We start from the raw sequence: 22,410 nt of genomic DNA, 5'->3' as shown, positions 1-22,410 counted from the left end.
ATGACATGAATATTTTTTTAGAGCCCCTGTTTCCCTCTGTTCGATGTATCAGATATCTAATTTATATTGTCTCACTATGGTTAGCAGCAAGATGGAAGCAAAGTAGCTAAGTATCTTGTGAATGGGTTTGCTATCTTTTCATGGCAGTTGTAACACATGTTCTATACAGTTTTAAAGAGGTTAGTTTCAGTATACAATAAAAATACATGATTTAAAGTAAATCACTGATGATCATATGCATACATCACGGCCTAATAATTCTGCTTGACTACAATAAATTCTCATATATTAATCACAGTTAATCTTAATTCATCATTTACTAAAACATTTCCAAAATCAAATGTATATATTAACTTATATGTACTAACATAAATAACGTCTCGGTTACTAATGTAACCCTCGTTCCCTGAAGGAGGGAACGGGAGACGTGACGTCGACGTGACGACGTAATTGGGATCACTTCAGGGAGCCCTATCAACTTTGAGTGTCTATAGAACGAGCCAATGAACGTTGGCGTGCGTAAACAGGAAGCGGGCGCACGCACTCATTGTTTTTCGCTGAGGAGCCGAGATTGTGACGGCCGTACAGCGATGTACGTGGCGGCGGGACGTCACGTCTCCCGTTCCCTCCTTCAGGGAATGAGGGTTACATTAGTAACCGAAACGTTCCCTTTCAGTCGCTCACGTTCGACGTGACGACGTAATAGGGATCCCATGGAAAACGTCGCTGTTGCTGCCACATCCAGCACCCTACGGAAGACTCAGACCCCCATCTGGCTGGGGCGGAAGACCTGCGTAGAGGGAGTTCACTGCTATTCCGTTATACCCCACACAGTGGAACTCTTGAATGACACTGGGAAAGCGTACCCTGAACATGGAAGGAAGGGACGCTGCGGAAGCCACATCCTGCCCGAAGGGAGGTAACGTGGAGAATACACATATGGACTGGCCGGAGGGCAGTGCAACATATGGAATGTCACTAGGGTGGCTCCAGCCTGAGAAGGGGGAGGCAACACCAGGCAGTGACAGCAGAACGGACTCTGCCAAGGAAAAGACACGGCTCACCGCAGGGAGCTGATCGTGGAAGAATACGCATATGGGATCTCCGCAGGGATCACCACATGAGGAACCCAGCCTAGCACAAGTACACAAGCATATGAGCACTAGGCCTGGCGTCAGACGCTCCGCAACGTCTGACTGCTGAAGGGGTGCGGAGGAACTCTACAGGGTTCGCCTGAGTGGGGAACTCGACTGGAGCATGAGCGCACGTATCCGCTACATGTGGAGGGCAGTGGCGCAGCAAGCCGACACTAGAGCGGGAACTTCGGTGTTACCGGCTGGATGAAGGGAGCACACAGGAAGAAACCGGCTCAACACATAACCTATAAAACCTAGCGAACGTGTTAGGTGTCGCCCAGCCCGCAGCTCTAAAGATGTCTGTCATCGAGGCGCTGTGTGCCAGCGCCCAAGAAGAAGCGACACCCCTAGTGGAGTGGGCTCTCAACCCGGGCGGGCAAGGCACACTTTGGGCTTCATAAGCCAAGGCAATGGCATCCACTATCCAGTGGGCCATCCCCTGCTTGGAGACAGCCTTTCCCTTCTGATGGCCTCCGTAACAGACGAAGAGCTGATTTGAGCTCCTGAGGCTTTGCGTTCTGTCCACGTACAGGCGCAGAGCCCGGACGGGACAGAGAAAAGCCAGGGCTGGGTCTGCCTCCTCCGAAGGCAGCGCTTGCAGGTTCACCACCTGGTCCCGGAAGTGAGTGGTGGGAACCTTGGGCACGTATCCGGGCCGGGGTCTCAGGATTATGTGAGAGTTAGCCGGGCCGAATTCCAGGCACGATTCGTCGACCGAAAATGCATGCAGGTCCCCTACCCTCTTGATAGAGGCCAATGCAACCAGGAGAACTGTTTTACAGGACAGAATTTTTAACTCTGCTGACTGCAAGGGCTCAAAGGGTGGTCTCTGAAGCGAATAGGACCAGAGACAAATCCAAAGAGGGTATAGAGAGTGGGCGAGGAGGATTTAGTCTCCTGGCCCCCCTCAGGAACCTGACAATCAGGTCGTGCTTCCCCAATGACTTACCTTCAACTGCATCATGATGTGCGGCAATCGCGGCAACATACACTTTAAGGGTGGAGGGAGACAGCCTTCGCTCCAGCCCATCTTGCAGGAAGGAAAGCACAGCTCTGATCGAGCAAGTTCGGGGGTTCTCCTCGTGAGAAGAACACCAGTCAACGAACAGGTTCCACTTCAACGCATAGAGGTGCCTCGTAGAGGGAGCTCTAGCGGAAGTGATGGTGTCAACTACCGCCGGGGGTAGGTCACCTTGAACCTCCGCGTCCTGTCCAGGGACCAGACATAGAGTTTCCAGAGGACTGGACGTGGGTGCCATAGGGTGCCCCGTCTCTGAGAGAGCAGGTCCTCTCTCAGAGGAATGGGCCAGGGAGGGGATGTCGTGAGGAGCACTAGTTCCGGGAACCAGGTCCGGTTGTGCCAATACGGCGCAACTAATAACACCTGCTCCTCGTCCTCCCTGCAGGTCTGTGCAAGAAGGCTCACTGGGGGAAACGCATACTTGCGTAGGCCCGGGGGCCTGCTGTGTGCCAGAGCATCCGTGCCGAGGGTCCCCTCGGTCAGGGAATAGAAAAACTGGCAGTGAGACGTGTCCGGGGCGGCAAACAGCCATGGCATGGAGGACGGGAGGCGTGGATTGCCCCGCCAGGAGAAAGCGGACGCCGGAGACAACTGCATCGCGATGGCACACTCCACTGGGGGGACATCCACATACCCCTTGCCCAGCGAGACCGACACATACACATACACAGATACACACAAACAATGCTGTAATGCTGGCGGCCACCGCTGATCGCGCCTTCACGCCAGCACTGGAACAGAGTATTTTCCTTTTGAAGCAGTCTTCAACGTTGCAGCAGTCAAAAGAAACTCAGAGTCAAAACGAAAGCTCGGCTACGAAGCGAAAGACAATGAGTGCGTGCGCCCGCTTCCTGTTTATACCCCGCGCTGCGGGGTGGGGCGCGTTACGCTTCTCACGCACGCCAACGTTCATTGGCTCATTCTATAGACACTCGAAGTTGATAGGGCTCCCTGAAGTGATCCCAATTACGTCGTCACGTCGACGTCACGTCGAACGTGAGCGACTGAAAGGGAACTGTATTTTACAAGAAAAGCCTGAAGCTGTCAAAAATGACTTTTGCTGACGGATAAACATGAATTTCTCGGTCCAAATAATACGAAGAATGAGTAAACATTGTTAATTTACATATACTATCGTCATCGTAACAATACAAAGGGGGTGGAATATCGGCGAAGTTACATTTTAATGCAATAACTAATGTTAAGAAATGAGAACGTATTGTAAAGTGTTATATAAGTAGCAATACAACTGCATGTGACATTCAACATTTACTAAAAAATAATAGATAGATACTACAATTACAAATGCCCAAATGCAATCAGTTTATGTGCTACTTTGATTTTTGTAAAGGCCTATAACAGAGTGACTTGGGGAAACGTAACTAGACGGATCTCACAGTAATTAGAATAGAGGAGATCCCACTGTCCCCTAAGTGCATTTGAAGAAGTGTTAGCAAACCACCCTCCTCCTGCTTTCACCCACATCCTCATGCCCTCTTGTGAGCTCTAACAGAAATGTATTTTAAAGGAAATGAGTTTTCAGCTTTAAACGACTTCCCAAATTCTAAAAAACTGTAAGACATCTGGGTCAATGGCATAACATGCATATTTTTGTGTTCAAGTGCATTGTTTCATTTTAAAATAATTTAATTAATGACATGAATGACTTTATTCTTTCAAACTTATTTAGTTTGAATTAAGTTTTAGAACATTCAAATAGTAAATGTTATTTTATGTTTTGGTATCGTAAACCCCCAATGTCAGGTGCAACAGACTAAGAAAACTATTTAATATGGTGTTTTAATAAGAAGAAATTCAAAATAAAATACTATGGTGATGCTAATAATATTTTGTCCGGCAATTTATATGTTCTCAAATGTCAGTGGCGCAACTGCAAACATGGGTCTATTGTTATTATGAATAACAGTAAGCATGATAATGCATCATCCAGAGGACCCCAGTTGACCCTTGGGGCAGGGTGAAACAATTCGTAGATCTCTCTCAAATACTGATTAAAATAGCTACTTTCAGGTATGGGTAGGTTGGTACACCCAGTGTAAGGTGGTACAACCAATGTAAAACTAGGAAAATGCTATTTTATCATAAACTTCTTACTTGTGTTATATATATATATATATATGTTGTTGTTTTGCAAAACATTTGTGCTACTATTGAGGTGGGATACGGGTTAGGGACAGGTTTGGTGGTATGGGTAGGGTTAATGGTGGGTGTAGGAGTTAAGGGGGAAGGGTCAACAGTGTAATTGTAGATGTCATTACAGAAATAACAAATGTAATATGCAAACTTTTTTAAATATAAGTACAATGTAAAACATGTAAATGTACACAGTAAGTGCATTCTATCAAATTATTCAGTATTCAGCATATAATAATGACATATAATATAATAATGACATTCCCTGTCATTATTAATGTTGTCATGTGGCACAACTGATATTCATCGGGTGGTGCAACCATGTAAATGCTTGATTTAAAACAACAAATAATAAGTCAAAGTAAACAAATGGCTGAAAACTAATTATATTAGATGCATTTACTGGTATACTTGTATGATTATTTTTCTGTCTTTAAAGGTAAAATTGGATCCTTAAAATACTAAATACCTGGCCACTAGAATGAAATAATTCTAAATTAAAATGAATAAAACACACAACCACAAAATAATAATGTGTTAGGCACTGTAATGTATAAAGCTTTATGACTTTAAATCCATACTCAGTCAGCGTCTTTTCTCTGAATAAGTTGTGAAGTGTGTATATTATTTCCTGATGTCTTTTTGTTGACCACTTCAGACTCTTAGAAATCTTGGAACCTGTTAAAAAGCCACAAGTCATGCCTTACAAAGCATTAATCTATATTTATAAATCATTGGGTGATCTGATATTCGCTACTGAAATGAAGATGAACATAACTTTTAATAAGGAGGGGAAAATCCTGACTTTAAACCAATAACGTTTAAACGTTTAGGCCATTTTCGTTGTAAGAATACAGGGAGACTTCAGATTTTTTTTTAAACTTACTCGTTAGGTAATGTTTTCTCCTTAAAATCAGATGATTTCCTAACAATTCAACAGAATGTGAGGGAATACGAGAAAATATCAATATGGTGGCGCAATGGCATCACTTTTTATGATGTCATGACTTGAGCAATCCAGTCACTTATATAGATTAGTGTTCCTCACTCAAAAATGCATTTGCATTTTTAATGCATTACAAGTGTAATGCATTACATCAATTTTTAAATGATTTTTTAAAAATTCCTTTTTTGAAGCTTTATTTGTCATTGATTCATCTACTGTAACAAACAAATATGGTACATAACAATAAGTAACCATACTGATTGTATGTTGTGTTATTGTGCTTAAAACAAATAACATTATATATGATACAGTGTGATATATGTGTCACAATGAACCTTTGAGAGAGAGACTCAATGTGCTCAAAAGAGTGTACCTCAAGTCTCAAAGAAAAGTTTTCATTTGAAATCAAATGAAAATAAATTAATAAACTGTTGCAATATTGTGAGAAAATTTTAAAATAAAGTTTTAAGTTACTATTCTAAATTTAAATTAATAATATTAATTAAAATTACTACAGTTTTATCCTTTTCAAGTTTATAAATGAAATTATGAAAACTTTATTTCATTTTGCATGTGTATTATTTATGTATATGTGGCTTCATATAATTTAGATGAAAATAAAAAAGTTTACAGCTTTTGTGCATCTCTGTTTTCCAAATTACAAAAGATAATGATTGATAATTATCACACAAAAAAACTACTAAACACTACAGAGATTGTCTTTCAGTTAAAATGAGATAATTAAGACAGTTCTGTGTCCCAGTAAGTCATTCGAAATGTAGATGTCATTGCAATAGCAATATAATGTGTGACAATTGTATTGTACGGTCATTTTTAATGATTATCCAATCAAATTGATATACTAGGGTGTTTGTCATCCCTCCACAGATGGTAGTTTACCATTCTTTGGAGATGTTGATTGAAGTGTCACTGCACAGTATGTCAATCCATGTTGAGTTTGAATGTTGTGCCTCAGGAGGACATTAGACAATACTGCAGCTTTAGCTCATTGAGATCTTCAGGCCACCCCATCACCACTGAGTCTTTGTCTCTGTGAAATTGAGATTATTTGATACAATTATCGCACAAAACAACAAGATTATCATCACAGTGGTAATAAAAGGTCTATTGCGCTGAAACAGTTGGACAGATGTGGTGGTTGAGACACCAGCGTGTGAACAGAGCCTGCATTATGCCAAGAGACAAACAGTGCCTTTGGATAATGGACTCTCATTTGATCCAGTTCAATTCAATACTGATTGAATCAGGCAAAACATTGCCCTTTCATTCTCTCTGAAATTGCATTCATCAAAATACTGCAGGGGGGGGGGGGGGTCGGGGGGGTTATGTGGAGGCAAATAAACAAATAGAGGGAATAATTTGTTGTGCAAGATTAAATGGCACTGGCTGGCCCATCGGCCTTGATTGTTGGAATCAGTGCACTTCATCCACTTCAACTCAGGAGAAAAACACATACGGGTACACAACATTAATGGAAATGGAAAACATATGACTAATCTCCACTGTGTAATGCACATCTATGGAAGTTATTACTACCCTTACCGTATCTTGACATTATCTAGAATAAGGTGTGTATGCTTCACTTCGACTGGATTTGTTTGTTTAGGAGCTGCAGAGATAATGTAGTTTTTGTTGGTCAAGGACATCTCCTCGTTCATTTTAAGTGTGATAAACCAATGAAGGTCGCTTGTATATTTTGTAGGTGTATTCATATAAATTAAAAGATTCAATTGTGAGCCTGCTGAAAAATCAAGCATTGCTGGTCACCAGCATAAGGTATGGGTTTGTTTCCAAGCAGGCTGTGGGGGAAATGAAGTAAATCCTGTAAGGAAGGAGTTACTAATGTTCAGAAATGTTCATGTGCAGAAAATGCAGTAGATATGATTAAAGAGCATAATTCAAGTGTTTGTGGGCTGTGAACCTGGGCGCTCTTTCCCTGAACCACTCTCTGCTCAGCTTGTCTTCAGCTTGGATTCTTTGATTTTTTTGAGATTTGCTTTTTAATGAATTTTCTTTAAATTCGTTGCTTTTTTAACAGATTCTTTCTTAAAGATTCTTTGTCAAAGTACACCTTTTTTAAAAGTGATTTCATGAAGTGACTGTGATTGTTGTTTTCCCATGCTGAATCCATGAAACCCAAGGGAGCTGGCCATTACGAACCAACAAGTGAAGAACTCAAACGGCTATAATTAAAGGGAACGGCATGGAGGAGGATAATATTTAATATTTCCAATACCTTATTTCATTTCATCACACTTGACATTTATGGTTCATTATCAATCTGCAACACAACAAACACAAGTCATTGTGTTCGTTATAAACCTCTCTCATTTGACAAATTCACATTTAATACACATTCTACCACCAAGACATACTTGACATGTTATGCTGTGTGTTTACAAAAACAAAACTGTTTCCCTGGCACCAGGGGACCATCTTCAGTCCCCTCTGTGATTTCTTTTTGTATTTCCTTTTATGGCCGTCTTTAAGCAACCAGCTGCAGAGAGCAAAGAAACAGCTGCAAAACAGAGATGTTAGACCCCCAGTGGTCTCTGCACTCAGGGCAATACACAAGGGGGGAGCACAACTATTTAAAAAAAAAAGGAAAAAACTAGGAATGATGCTCTGTGACCTTACATAAACATATTATTTATATAATTTATATCTGTGTCTCATTCTGTCTCCCACTTCTTAACCGCAAAAGGGAGACTTGCATATTACTAAAAACATACAACCCGGTCTCACGGGAAAGCATAACTATTTTGATGCGTTTACAAGATGATGATTTCCTATGAATTTGTACAATGTGAATTTGTCTATTTTAGTTTTTATTTTATTTAATTAATTTATTTATGTATTTATTTTTCATTTTTTTGGGGGGGGGGGTGAACATTTACAAGGTGGCGATTTGGTATGAATTTGCACGATGTGAATTTGTATGATTTTTAGAAGAAAAAAAAGTAAGCATAAGTATCCACCCCTACACGTTACTGACACTGGGGTGTAAGCACATCATAAGAAAATTTACGAAGGAGATCATACAATTTAATATGAGTTAGCCACCAATTAACCAAAAGGTAACATACATGTAGTTACGAATTGTCATAAGATTGTGTTTAAATATATATTGCAATAATTTGATACCATTCATCAACCAGGGCCTGCTTTGCTTACAGTCACCAGTGTTGCAGGTTAGGACTCTCTCTCTCTCTCTCTCTCTCTCTCTCTCTCTCTCTCTCTCTCTCTCTCTCTCTCTCTCTCTCTATGTGTGTGTGTGTGTGTGCGACTGGTGCGGGTGAGTGAGCGTGTTTCTGAGAGTGTTTGGTGAGTGTTTGCGATCTTTGCTAAATCTTTTCTTATTTGATGTTTATATAGTTTTTTGTTGGTGATTTAGAAAAGCACAGGTAGTGGGGTGGTGGAAGTTACTGGTGGAAGTTAAGTTACAGTTTAGAGGAAAATTGCGTTCAGTCGGTTGACGCGCCGGCATGGCGTTAAGGTCCCGGTTGGTGTGGAATGCTCCGTTGAGTTATGTAGCCTCGCAGTTGGAGATATTGTTGGGCATAGTTGCATTAAGTCGGCGTCGAGAATGAAAAGTGAAATTGTATTGTTTTTGGAGTCAATTGAAAACTTAATTAAGTTGTTGAACAAGGGATTGTAATCAAAGACGAACATATTGGTATTTTCCCTCTTGTTAATCCGGCAAAAAAAGTTGTGATTTCAAATGCACCGCTGTTTATTAGTGACGAGATTTTAGAATGTGAATCGGCAAGACATGGGCAAATAGTTTCGGCAGTAAAAAAAGATTCCACTTGGTTGCAAATCCCCACTTTTGAAACACGGTGTGTCTTTTCGTAAACAACTTTTCATGATTCTGAAGGGGGATGCAGAAGAATTAAATATAGCTCTGAAGTTTAAAGTAGAGGGATTTGACTATGGGATTTTTGCCACACTGAGACGATGAAGTGTTTCAGGTGTGGGGAGGTAGGACATCAAGTTCATTTTTGTCCAGAGCAAAACAATGCTCCCCAAAGTGATGTAAATAAACAAAATGTGATTCAGGCTGTAAAAGAAGCAGAGCCAACCTTAGGTAAACAAAAGTCTAGTGAAAGGGCAAACACTGATAAAGAAAAAAGTACTGATGGTAAGAAAAAGAGTAATGAGATTGATCCAAAGGTACTGGATGGTGAAATGATAAAAGACATGATATAAGCTACAATAGATGAGGAAAGTATAATGATGGAGGATGAAGAATTAGTATTTAAAATCCCTGTAGTGAAAAGGAAATCAAGACAAAGTGAAGGGGGCCAAAATTAAAGAAACAACTAAAGAATAGCCAAGAGTCAATAAAAGATGGGCAAGTTAATAGTTCAGCTGACACTTCTGATGACTCATGTACTGATGCTTCTTTGACCAGTTTTTGTGAAAAAGAGCCCTCAGATACTATGGTGTCTATGAATGAGAGTCAAGAGCCTAGCGGGTACAGTCTCGAAAAGGGACAGCGGTTTTTGAAGATTACAAAAAGGCAAACGGAATGTGTGTTTTTTTCCGGATCGTAACATTTTTATTGAGTCGGCACGTTTTTTAATGAGAGAAAGAAGGGAAGGAGGACTAGTACAGTAAGTCAAGATTTCCACAGATTGAAGAAAATTGTAAAAAAAATGCGCGCAGATCAAATTTAACTGAAATGAAAAGAAGAACTTATACTAGTTTTTTTTTGTTGTTGTTGTTGTTGTTTTGCAATTTATGATTGGATGTCTTTACATTTTATTTATAATTGATTTGAAGTTTGCAACTTTAAATCTGAATGGAGCAAGAGATATTAAGAAAAGGAGTCAATTATTTCAATTAATGAAAATGAAACATGTAGATATATTTTTTTGCTCAAGAAACCCATAGTGACATAATAAATTAAGTGAATTTGAAAAGAGAATGGGAGGGTATGACTATGTTTAGTCACAAAAACAGTACAAGGGCTGGTGTAGGAGTCTTCTTTGCAAACATTTGTTTTGCCAATTTCGTATGAGGTGAAGAAATTGTGGAAGGAAGACTTTTAAAAGTTAATGCAAATTTTGATGTTGCACCGTTTGTTTTAATTAATGTGTATGCTCCAGTTATGGCAGCTGAGAGATTGCTGTTTTTAGAAACATTGCACTGTACAAAATTGTGATCCTGACCATTGTCTCCTGATTGCAGGGGACTTTAACTGTACTGCGATGGATATAGATAGAAACCATCTAGAATCTCATACAGCTTACAGGTTCTCGTTGAATCGTTTTATTAAAACTAATGATCTACTGGATGTGTGGAGAAACTTGAAGAGAAAAACTAAACAAGTACAAATTGTAAAAACATGTTGTATTAGTCCTGTGTGTTTTTCTGACCATTCCATGGTGATAGCAAGTGTATTCATAAAGTGTTTGAAATTAAAAAGTGCGTGTTGGATTTGGATTTTTAGTAGTCCTTTGTTGCAAGATTTGCATTTTAAGAATTGTTTTGAGTTTTTTGGAAGGAATGGAAGGATAAAAAGGCAATGTTTTGTACGTGTACAACAGTGGTGGGATTTGGGAAAGAAACAAATACAAACAAATACAACAACTATGTGAACAATACAATATAAATGTCACTCACAATGCATCTAAAAAAGAGTTCTGGAAAATGATATTTTAGTGCTTCAAAAGGTATCTGATTCTACAGGAAATCAAGTGAATTCTGTCATTGGGAAAAAAGCAGAATTAAGAGATCTGCTCACTAGTAAAGCACAGGGGGCACTGATCAGGTCTCGTTTCAGAATTTTTCTGAAATGGATGCCCCATCCAAGTTTTTTTTTTTTTTTTAGCTTGGAAAAGAAAAATGGCCAAAGTAGAATCATTCATTGTTTTCGGTCAACCAATGGGCAAGAGCTCACTGAAACTGCTGATGTTCGCAGGAGGGCTGCTGACTTTTACAAGGTCTTGTTCAAATGTGAATACACAGAGGACCAAGAGCTAGTACAAGATTTTTTTAGAGGCCTACCTCAAGTGCAGGAGGAGGCAAAAGAAAAGTTAGTGAAACAACTAACTCTGGGAGAACTGCGTACAGCTTTAATGAGCATGGAAAATGGTCGGGCTCCAGGGTTAGATGGTCTAACGGTTGATTTCTATAAAGCTTTCTGGGATTTGGTGGGCAATGACTTGTTGGAAGTTTTCTGTGATAGCATTGGCAGAGGACAGCTGCCTTTGAGCTGCAGGAGGGCAGTTTTGACCCTTTTACCTAAGAAAGGAGCTCTCAAAAAAATCAAAAACTGGAGGTCCGTGTCTTTGCTTTGTGCTGATTTTAAGATTTTATCGAAGACTTTGGCCAACAGGTTGAGAAAAATTATGGAGCAAATCATACATGCGGATCAGTCGTACTGGCAGATAGATTACAGAAAACATTGGTTTAATTAGAGATATTTTTGATATAGCAAAAATTACAGGCCTAAAATTTGGCATGATTTCATTAGACCAAGAAAAGACCTTTGACCGAATAGAACACCATTATTTATGGATTGTGCTTGTTTTTTGGGGGGTTTCCTCCAATTTTTATTGCAATGGTTAAAGTATTGTATGGTGACATTGAAAGTGTAGTGAAGGTCAATGGTTGCTTGAGTGCCCCTTTGAAAGTTAAAAGGGGAATTAGGCGAGGTTGTTCAATGTCAGGAATGTTATATGCAATAGCAATTGAGCCTTTTTATGAAAAACCAAATTTATCAGGCGGACTGTCATGGGTTACAGGGGGCGTTAAATATTTGGGAGTCTATTTGGGTGATGATCAAACTATGATGAAAAATTGGGATGGTGTTATAGAGATGGTTGAAGGAAAACTTAAAAAATGGAAGTGGCTATTGCCACTAATGTCATATAGAGGATGCTCCTTAATTATTAACAATTTGGTAGCAGCAACATTATGGCATCGTGTAGCAGTACTTGAGCAAACTGCAGGTCTTCTGTCAAGAATCCAGGCTTTAATTGTTTTTTTTTTGTTTTGTTTTTATAAGAAGATGCATTGGGTACCACAATGTGTGTTATATCTAACAAGGGATGATGGTGGACAAGGTCTTCTGCATCTAGAAAGCCGTAAAACAGTGTTTAGATTACAGTTTATTAAAAAAAAATGTGTATGGTCAAAGTAATGTATGCGAAGCAGGAATACATTTTATTTTGGAAAAAGTAGGAGGTTTGGGGTTAAATAAAAATCCTTTTTTGGATTAACTGTGAAGCGGTAGACATAAAACTCATTCCCTTATACTATTGTAGTGTTCTAAAAGCATTGTCATTCGTAAGAACTGCAAGGACTATGCCTATGTCATCTCTTCATTGGCTTCTAGAAGATCCTTTAGTTAAAGGTGCAAAACTGGATGTTGCTAGACAATTAATGCCTGCAATGATAAAAATATTAGTAGCAAAAATGAAACTACTCGAGGTTATTGGAAATTACTTTGATAACGGGAATGCGTGGCACAATGTTTGGGACTCCGGTCACAGAGAGTGGTGGATCGTTTTTTGGACAATGTTAAGAAAACTCTGAATGATGAAGACAAGCTTTTAATTATGAAATTTGACAGTGGACAATCTGTACCAGAAGTAAATTACATTTTTCCAATCACCAAAGTTTACTGAAGAGGAAAGTTTTCATCATTTGCTTGGGACTAAAAGATTAGAAAGGTTGGATTTTTGCTCTGTGAATGGAAAAAAGTTGTATGAATTGTGTGTTAAATGTTAAACAAGGAAAAATTTAAAGTGCGGGTTGAAACGCCAAGGGCTGTTCATTTTGGTGTTGAAAACGATTGTAAACCTGTGTGGAGAAGTATGTACAAGCCACCGTTGACCAAAGCAAATGGGGATTTACAGTGGATACTGTATGGTATTGTTGCTGTAAATGCGTTTGTTAGCATAATTAATTCAGCAATTGATAGCAAATGTCCATTTTGTAATCGGAGGGAAACTATTTTTCACTGTTTTGTACATTGTGACTGGCTTAAAAACGTATTTTTGCTGCTTAATTTCTTGCTTGTGGATTTTAAAGTAATATTTTCAAAGGTTGGTTTAATTTTTGGTTTCAAGTTTTGGAAAAAAAAAAGGAAAAAAGGGCCACTTGTTAACTTTGTTATTCGAAAAGCGAAAACGGCTATTTATCTGACAAGAAAGGAAAAAATAGATGGTGAAGTTGGTCGAGATGAAGTACAAGTTTTTAAGTGTTTAATAAAAGTAAGAATTAAATTTGATTTTTTATTTTTGTAAAACTATGAAGAATGTAGAGGAATTTGAAAATGTATGGAATTATTTAAGAAAATTAGTAAGAAATGTTGTGCTTTGTTAGAGATGGTGAATTAATTTTTATACCCTGAGATTAGGATCAGATAAAAGTCTGATACTTTAGTCCCAGTGCAACATTCTTTGATTTAAACGTAATTTCAGTGCTTCCTTCTAGCTGTCAGTGCCTTGTGACGGATTGCATCCAGAGTTCAATAAGTGTTTTCATTTATAATCTGTGTCTACAGCCTGCTCTCATTTCAAACATTTCCCAAATAACAAGAGACGCTCTTCTGACAAACAGCCCCCAAAAGAAAAATATAAAGCATTCTGACAGCTCCGCAGCTCCGACACAGCAGCTCTTAGGTGAGTTTAGGAAGAGGTGGGTGTATCTTAGACAAATTGTAGTTATAATAGAGCCCTAAAGTCACGTTTGAAGATGGTTTATCTACAGGGCATATCTATAATTGAACAGACTAGAATTAACTGTTTCTTTGAACCTGGAAATGAAGTGGTGAATAGTAACCTCTATGTGTGGGGTTAAAATTACGAAGATAAAGTACATAAAAGAAACCTTGTAATCTGCCGCACTTTTTGACATTTGTGAACATGCAGCATATATCTGAAATCAAGGCTCTGATTTAAGATTTGTGTGTATAAAAACACATGTACACTGATGGTAAGGTGCCTTTCTGTACACAGTGTACACTCACTCGCATACCTACATATCATATGCATTTCAATATAAATTTTAATATATAAATATAAATATAAAATATAAAAATAAATATTATTTCTAAATAATTAATAGTAATCATATGTCGGCATTTCCATTGTGTTGTGTCTTTTCTGTGGCTTATTATTTATGTATGTACTTGCTGTGGCTTATTTTCATTGTGTGGTAAATTCGGTTGTGCTGAAAATGGTTGATTTGTAAATTCGGCTGCTGAGCACTTTGGGGTTAAGGGAAATCTTTGTAAATTCACTGTAAATTGCTTTGGGTAAAAGTGTCTGCCAAAAGAGTGAATAACACTTCTACATATGAATGTTTTGAATACAAATGTGTATTTATTTTTAAAAAGGTCATATTATTGTATCTATACGATACATTATAGAAATAGTCTTAACTATATTTAGAGAAAGAGCTTAGGAAGTGAGCTGTTTCTTAAAATATGGGGGTATCCATTTTGCATGTCTATTTGTGCAATCATTTTTTAGTAATCACAAGAAAAATATTAACAATGCACACACGCAGGATCAGATTAAAGAGATATTGACTAAAACCGTCCACTTACCCAAGGTTGAGCAGAATGTTCTTATCTAAGAAAAGCTTTGTTTTAATTTGACGTTGATGTGAGTGTACGCCTGTTTACGTGTTGTGAGTGCTTCCTGACCGTACCTGTGGTTCTGTGGGTTTATTCAGAGTGTTGCAGCATTCGATTCTCCAAAAAAGGAAATAATTAGGAAAAAACCTTTTTCAGCAGAAGATGCTAAAACCTACTGCTGCTCTTATCTCCTTCTCACGCCTAGGTATTTACCTCTGCTGGGAGAGAAGCCATCCGAACGCTAACTCCGGATTAGCGGTGGGGCACTGTCAGCCCTGCTTCACCCAGTTGCACATCAACACTTATTTGGCACAGTCAGAGTGAAGACCAGAGGAGGCATCTCCTCTCTCCACACTCTCTATCGCTCTATGCTGGCATAAACTAAATGACAAGCGTCTTTGCTAAGCAAGAGTAAAGTATCTCAGAGGTGTGCTCTGAAGTGAGGGCTGTGTCAGCCAGGAGGATTCCACTGGTCACACAGCATCAATTTATGCTCTTAAGTGGCTCACGATGAGAAAGAAATCCTTTAATGCCAGGAATAAAACACGGTATTTTTATATTTGCATTAGGAAGCATTTAAATCCACTAAACTAAAAGCAGAGTTTACTGAACCTAAACCTTGCATAATCCATGAAAGAGGGGTTTATATCATTAAAGGAGGTGTGACCTCTCAGTTGTTCTTGGTAATTGCATGTCTCAATTAAATGGTTGAAAGTGAGGTTTGTCTTTGTAACAAAGTCTTGTGTCTGTTGTACCATAGGGTAAATGGCAGAACAGTGTGTGTGGTAGTGAATCTTGTACTCCCAGCCTAGCCCACAAAATGTATCTTTCTCTGGCCCTCAGTTAGGAACCAGAAAGGCTTATGACTGTCTGAAGAGGAAATCATGCATTTCTGATGTCCTCCCCATGCTTTCAAAGATCTTTTGATTGCAAGCGAAGGTCTTTTGAGTGTTTTCATAATCAGTGTTTTTATGTCAGACAGACTAAGAAGGTATTTATGAACTGCTGGGCTGGAGTGCTCTATAACATTTAGCTAGAAGAAAGTGTCTTGATATGATTCACATGTATCCTCGCTGAGGGAATACAGTCTATGACAACCATTTCGTATCTATGTAAAGGAATTAAGACAAGCCGTAGAGGGATAATTAGAGGCACTCTTGTCTATTTTTGAAGTATAGTATCAATGCTGTTCACAACCAGACAGCATTTTACTGTCAATTTACATCATAAATTTCCTTCCCACAGAATCCATGATAAATCCATTAAGAAATTCCAAGAAAGTCATGCTTTTATGACTGCATACACCAAAATGAATACTTATTTATCTCTTTTTATACCAATGGTTCCCAGTTTGTTTTGTAGAAAAAACTTGTGCACCCCCTAGTTGCATCATTTAAATGTATTAATTTACTCTGATACTGTCATGCTGATCTCAAATCAAACTGTAACTATGGTAACAAACAGGCAGGGAATGGAGGATGACAGAACTAATTGACCCAGGAAATTTGGGAGTTTGATTGACAGGCGATCTGACCAATGATAATCCGCCGAATCCACCATTTTTGTCTGACAAAGCAGTCAGGACAGTTAGTAGATTTACGTTGGAGGATTTGAACTTGAAAAACAGAGAGTACTGATGTCTTTCCGTGGTTAAAACAACATTCCTTCTTATGTTCATTTATGTTTATTTGATGTTATAAATTAACTAGAAGGAACAGTTGATCAGTTCACAGGCAGCTTTAACTGAGGCTCTACAGCAATCTGTCAGACACATTAAAGAGCCACAAAATGGTATTTGTTGTTTAAATTTCTTTTAAAAAAATGACCAAATTTGAAAGGTGAGACTTTGTTTCATATGAAAAGTAAGCTGGTCTGTCCTGTCTGTCAGCACGTTGTCAGTCCGTTGTCATTGTCCTCATTGTTCCGCGATGTATATTTCACTGTGTGAGAACATGGTGTGTTGCGTGAGAGCGGCGTGGCTTGTCGGACATAGCAACAGTAACTAAAGGGGGCGGGTCTTTGCGAACGGTCAATTAACAAACTAGAAGCAAAAAAAAACAAACTCAAAACATGACAGATACTTATAAATAAATGTACTCTTTCAGCTTACACTGTTTTGTTGAATGATTGAAAAGTTACGCTCCTTATTGGAAAACAAATTTAACTGAATTAACTTTTTGTCCAGTAGGGCTACATTGTTCTGTTTTTTTTTTTGTAAACTTTTTGTTGCAAACATACTGCAGGCCTACACACAAAAAAATAATTTAATTATAAAAAAAGCCTGTACAACATCTCAAAATAAATAAAAAAGAGAGACTTTTTTGCAAAAGAAATATGAGAGGAATGAAAATCCTGTCATTTACCGACCCTCATGTCGCTCCAAACCCATATGACTTTTTCATCCGTGAAACACAAGTATGAGGGATGAGAGGAGGGTGATTGTAACTGTCAAGCTCCAAAAACCACATAAAAGTATCATAACAGTAGTCCATTTGATTTGTGTGCTATATTCCAAGCCATTCGACCGCTTTGTGTGAAAAACAGAAAAAGAAAAATGTAGCTGTTATTCACTCAAAATCTTGCCCTCTCTTCTATAGGCAGCGAATTGACCGCACACTTGACACCATATAAGGAAAAGGGGTGGAAGAGAAGGAACTACACACATTCGGGACCTACACAGAGTTCTCCTCTGGTCAACGAATGAACACGGTGTGATTATTATCCAGGCTGCACCACAAGTCAGAATTCAGATTGGGATAGGTAGCATTCAAATATTCATCCAGTTCCTCTTGCTTGAAGATCTGATTCATCACGCCGGTATTGAGCCGAAGCTGGTCATAGGTCTTTGAGGTGGAGGACCTGTCTAGTTCTTGTGCTCTTTGCTGAGGATCTGTGCCAATGGCTGTCATGTCGACAAGGCCTTCACAGGGGATTTTCTTGTAAAGTGGTTTTCATACTGGGGTACGTGAGGTGACACGGGGTACACGAACATGTGTACATGTATTCATCTACCTTAAAATAACATTAAAACTGAGCATGTACAGTATTTCTAGCACTTAAAATGCCGTAAATACATGACATCCAATCAAATTACCTAATATTTCAGGTTCAAAACTGACTGCATCCACACAAGCCAGCAAACCGCGCTATACATTTCTGCCATTCTCGAAAAATTTACCTTTGTAAAAGTGCAAAGTGGGGATTTAGCACTTACTAGCAGGAAGGAAAAATGCTGTATAGACATAGACTGCGCATGGAGATCGTTTTAAGATTCAAACTCTCTTCAATACAGAAACACTCTGAGTGACTTCTTGTATTAATGTTAATCATATATTATACGAGCAAGAATGCAATCACATTATTGTCAGTATTTTTGCAACAAAATAATAGTTCCAACTTCCAACGAAAGCCACAGAAGAACTGCAGCACACATCAGTGTTTGTGAACGAATGTACAGCTTTGAACGAATCGTGAGAGTCAATGGTTCAATGACCCATTCATAAATACAGCCACTTGCTTTGTTACTAAGTGAACGAATTAATGAATGAATGAATGAATGAATCGATGAATCACTCATAAAGACAGTGACACACTTACTGGCTGTTAAATTAATATTTAAACGTTTTCACCATCATTGCATATGTCTCTATTGAACATTTTATTTAAAGCTTTAATTATTTTATAAAGGTATTTATAAAGGTGAAAAATGCACTGAAAAAATCGATTTAAGGAGGCAAATATTGCCCTGAATGAAAAAGGTGCGACTGCAGAAGAGAGTGGGTACGCAGAAGGATGTTAAATGCCTCGGGTGGAACACCACTCTAAAGAGTCCGAGAACCACTAGTCTAGTAGGTCCAGTCTTTGCTGACCTTCTGGGCTTCATTGTGGTCATGTCTGGTTATGGACCAGACACTGCTGTAAAACACATTCATGTAACAAAATTATGACATTAATTCCTGATCTTGAACCTTATTTATAAGCAAACTCTCATGTTTTGTAAGTCGCCTCAGAGATCTAAAAGCTCTTTCTAAATTTTAAAATTGATAACATGCTTCAAATTTCCTCCATAAAAAAATCCATTGCTTATCTCAGTGACCCAAAAATGCTTTAATTTTATGAGAAAATTATCAAACTGTTCATGATTTGACTAAAAAAACTGTTAAAAGTCTGAATACATTTTTATTAGGTCGAGGGGACCTATTAAAATATATTTGTGTGTGTGTGTGTGTGTATATGTATATATATATATATATATATATATATATATATATATATATATATATGTATTGCTTATATATGTATTGCTTGTTGCTTGCACTACAAAGTATCCAGAAAACCGATCCACATGTAGTGCTATAGTTTAAAAATGTCTTTGCCTGGCTCTTTCCTTCGGTGCACAAATGGCAATTTTGTGGTCAGAGGATGAGTAAGAATGTCTCAATTCGTGGGAGGATTACTCGTGCTTTGCTCCATTTATCATTCTTCCTCTTTCCTATATTGGAACGAGGACTTTTGTAAGGATTTGTTAAACTCCACAGTAGGACAGGACCACTAGATAGAGCCCCACTAAGCATCTTTGGCAAGGGAACTTAAGTAGAAAAGAAAGAAGGAAAGTGTGTGTGTGGGGGGGGGGGAGTTGAGCTTGGCTTTGAAGACCAAGCAGAGGGCTTGTCTAATCCTGCAGGCAGATTTAAGCACAAAGAGGAAACTAGCACAGTCACAATGGTGAAAAGAGAGAGAGAATAGAAGAATCTTGTGCTATAGGCTTCCACAAAGCATTTCTCCCCATACCTTGTCTCTTTGTTCACTTTTTTCATCTTTTACACCACACCCTCCATCTTTTGCTCATGCACTTTCTTTCTTTCCCATTTCTTTTTATTCTGGTAATCTTGCTTGCTTTCAGCTCTCTCCGTATGTCAGGAAGTGAGAATCTAAGTGCTCCGTGTTCCAAGCATCTACATGTCTCCCAGGCTGAGTGACATTAATGGTCTCTTTCTCTTTTTCCCTTCCTTGACGTGCCTCAATGGTTGGCAAGCAAAGCTGCGGCCCATCTGGAGAATGAGAAAAGGGACATGGGAGGGGGCATATCAGAGGTAAAAGTGCTGGAGGTTCATATGCCATTCCCTCAGTACTTGGATCCGGGCTTAATGAATCATACTGCCTCTTATAGCAGCATATCCTCAAATGATGAGTTCTAGCAACGGGAGCTCTCCGAGGCTCCAGCCACATTCCACCAATCCCGGGGCCCGCCTCAACGAGGACTCGAGTGGCCCCGGCACTGCCCGCAGGAGGACGTCTGGGCTCTAATGCAGCTCAGACCATGCAGGATATGACAGGAGGGAGATGAGGAGGAGGCCATTTGACAGAGCTTGGTTTGCCTCCAGCGCTCATTACCACAAACATTAATGCCTAATGGACAGCATAAGGAAGTGAAAACACATTACCCATACGTGTTTTGTTCAAGTGCCTTCATTTTGTATTTGATTTTAAAGACCCGTAAGAGCACACTGTAAAAGCAAACACTTTAAAGTCTTTTTCATTTGGTACATTGTTCCATTGCTAAATATTGAAACAAACATTGCAATGCCCCTCCCAGTTAACATACTATTTACAGCTTGCAAACAGCATCTGTGCGCACTTATGAATTAGCATCCCTCTTTTGTCGCCGAGCATTTTGGTCCCTTTTTCTGTAGCCATAATGGAACTCATTAATGCAAAACATGATGGACACCCAACAAATGATGAGCCCTGACACCGGAGCTGTGCAGGACGCTTCCAATTTTTTTAGACCCCGTCCAAAGAGCTAGCAGAATATCAACCTCGATAAATCTGTGTCATTAAATTAGGCCGAGATAAATAAATGAAAGAACTTGGCCGAGTGCCAAACCTTCTAGGGGCACTTGTGTGCTTACTTTTTCAGATAAGATATCTGCCACTGTGCTTATAGTATTTAAAACGTATGCAGCTCTTCTAATCATCTGTTAACTTTATGCGTCACTTTTGAACAATAAATGGTTATGAATAATTTCATGATTTATGTCTTAAATATTGTATAGGCCTACCAGGCATTCGGGAATATGCTTAATATAAATGTATTCATTACTTTTTGATTATTTACATGGCAAGAATTAACAGTAACCTAACAATATTTCAATTAATAGCTAAAGTTGATCAGTAGGGGATTGATAGTTAGCTTACATGAGGGTATCATCTTGAAGTTTATTTTTGATTATTTTTTTATTTTTTAAAATATTGATATCTTACTTCATATCTTCATTGCTAATACTTGCCTGTTTTTTCCCAAAAAATGAGGCTACTTCCTGGAAGATATTGTAAATAAAGGCTGACATTTGTTAGACAAAAGGATTTTATAAAAGATTAAAAGGAGTAAACGTGAAACTGGGGACACACAACAAACCTATAAAGAAAATAATTCAGGCATTTGGATTAGATAAAGTGGAGGAAAATGTATATTATGAAATATTAAATATTTCTTTATATATATTGTCAGTATTTCATTTTAGAAGTTATTGCTGAGAACCTGTGGGCCAAAATGGCAACATGCATTCAAAGCAAAGACACAAACTTATTTAAAAGTATAAAATTACATAAATTGTGATATTGTGTTAAAATAAAACTGATTTTTATCAGGAATTTTATTTTAGTCTTTGGTTTAATGTAGCTTTTGTCAACATAGGTATTTTTTTCTCTATTATCTGTGTTTTAGTGTGTTTATATTGGTATGTCTGTGTGGGAATGGGTGGGTGCATAAGTGTCGATTCAGTGTCAAAAAGCCGTCTTTTACAGATGATGTTTTTATATATATTCTCACAGTTTCTATGGGAACTCTATTCACTCCGCAGGTGTATATTCATTAAACGCAAAGAAGCAGTCTCCAACTTTAAAAAGAGATATATAATAAGCCAATCAGGGTGTGTGCAGTTTATAAAAACAGAAAAAAATGAAAAAGCAGATGAAAGTAATAAAACAAAGTACAACCGAGTAAGGTGGGAACGAAAGCTCAGTGAATGACGCATTCAGTGCGTTTCTGCTTGATTTGATTCAGCCTTGTCCACAACAACCTTGGGCTTTAGTTATGCAGCATAGAGATCGTACTCAATTGGATCAGATGATTTAAGAGTGACATCACAACATTAGCATATTCTCTCATAATGTGAGGAAGGAAAAGTGGAAATAGTTGAGGAGCATGAGGTCTCCTATATGAAGAGAATTAAAGCCTATAGGTCTGAACTATTGAGCTGTTTTTATATCATTGTAAAATATGAAAATACTTACTGGAAGTCTGGGGGCTCCCTCTCCTTCTGTCAGTCTATCTCAGTTCCATCAGTGGAGAGAGACGTTTATGACTACATCTCAGGTTATGATGGGAGGGGCAAGGGGTACCAAAACCAGGCAGATTTCCCTTGTGAGATTAATGGCACGGTGAATCATTGCTGGTTCCGTTGAGGGGCGACAGGCTGGCGTTCCCCCTGGCTGCGGCTCATTTAAAAGCGGTAGAATCCCGAGCGGCATTGAC

General features: G+C 38.7%; 1 long non-coding RNA gene across 1 annotated transcript in view; it reads right to left on the bottom strand.

The window, feature by feature from the left end:
- LOC143756987 (uncharacterized) overlaps positions 1-22,190 on the bottom strand; it is a 54,170-nt gene extending 31,980 nt beyond the window's left edge. Inside the window, exon 1 of the long non-coding RNA XR_013210365.1 lies at positions 22,170-22,190. This is a non-coding gene — a long non-coding RNA (uncharacterized LOC143756987). The remainder of the gene's footprint in view (positions 1-22,169) is intronic.
- Between the last annotated feature and the right edge of the window lie 220 nt (positions 22,191-22,410).

Source organism: Siphateles boraxobius, unplaced genomic scaffold, assembly GCF_051911475.1.
Source record: "Siphateles boraxobius isolate OS27281-9 unplaced genomic scaffold, OSU_SipBor_1 3, whole genome shotgun sequence".
NCBI classification, from domain to species: domain Eukaryota; kingdom Metazoa; phylum Chordata; class Actinopteri; order Cypriniformes; family Leuciscidae; genus Siphateles; species Siphateles boraxobius.
The sequence above is the reverse complement of the archived record's forward strand: the minus strand, read 5'-3'. Positions and strand labels throughout refer to the sequence as shown.